Below are 1,038 nucleotides of genomic sequence, written 5' to 3'. Positions count from 1 at the left end.
TTCAACTGGATTTATTGGGTGGACAAATAATGCTTTTATACATATGCACGTGTGACGTGTCTTGAATCACTTCTTGATATACACATGTCTAATCACGGTCACGGCGCCCGCGCTTTGTGTCTGCGCTTGTGTCTGTGCAGTTCTGTCCTACATGCGATGCGCAATAACGTAGCAAAGACTTACGTGACCGCCTGTAGGCACATGCTGTACTGTGCATGTGTATTGTGATTGTCTGCACCCATGTTTTCTCTGTCTAACCCCTCATTACCCTCTCTACGTGTAGGGCAGCAAGCTGGACAAATTCTACATAACCTGAAGAAGGGTATCTTGAAGGGCCATTTGGCACATGTTACAACGTGCTGTTTTCGCGCTGTTTTTTTTTCTTTTTTGCAACTACTGCATCTATTGAAAATCAGTTCTGCGGAATCCCGCAAGGTGGCGGAAGGGTTAAGAAAGGGAAAATAGACAACCACCCATTTGTAGCACGAAGCCACAAGGAAATCCATACGGATTTCTCAGAAATAAAGCCTCTTAGTCGCCGAAAAATTCGACCTGGTCCGGGGTTCGAACCCGGGACCAACGCCTTTCCGGGGCGGTCGCTCTACCAATTGAGCTAACCAGGAAGCTAGCAATTGGCAGCACGAGGGCGAATTCATCGACATCTCGAAGCAACTGGACACATATTCTTACTGAACCTATTTGCATAAGGTTTGCTACATTTCATAAAACAAAAGAATTAAAATCTGGTGAGAAAATGGAGATTTAAATTATGTCACATGCAATTTCTGGGGCTTTACGTGCCGATTAAAACAACGATATAATTATGAGGCGCGCCGTAGTGGAGGGCTCCATATAATTTCGACCACTTGGGGTTCTTTAACGCGAACTGACATCGCACAGTACACGGGCCTCTAGCGTTTCGCCTCCGTTTAAACGTGACCGCCACGGCCGGCATCGAACCCATGAATTTCAGGTCAGCAGCCGAGCTCCATAACCACTGCGCCATCGCAGTGGCTAAATTATGTCATCATCTTTTAG

The 1,038-nt window shown here is 46.3% G+C and overlaps 1 non-coding gene across 1 annotated transcript; it reads right to left on the bottom strand.

The window, feature by feature from the left end:
• Positions 1–546: 546 nt before the first annotated feature.
• Positions 547–623, bottom strand: Trnas-gga (transfer RNA serine (anticodon GGA)). The gene has a single exon. It is a non-coding gene; the product is annotated as a tRNA-Ser (tRNA).
• Positions 624–1,038: the final 415 nt, after the last annotated feature.

This window comes from Rhipicephalus sanguineus, chromosome 1, assembly GCF_013339695.2.
Source record: "Rhipicephalus sanguineus isolate Rsan-2018 chromosome 1, BIME_Rsan_1.4, whole genome shotgun sequence".
Taxonomy (NCBI): Eukaryota; Metazoa; Arthropoda; class Arachnida; order Ixodida; family Ixodidae; genus Rhipicephalus; species Rhipicephalus sanguineus.
This window is presented reverse-complemented; position numbering and strand designations above follow the sequence as displayed.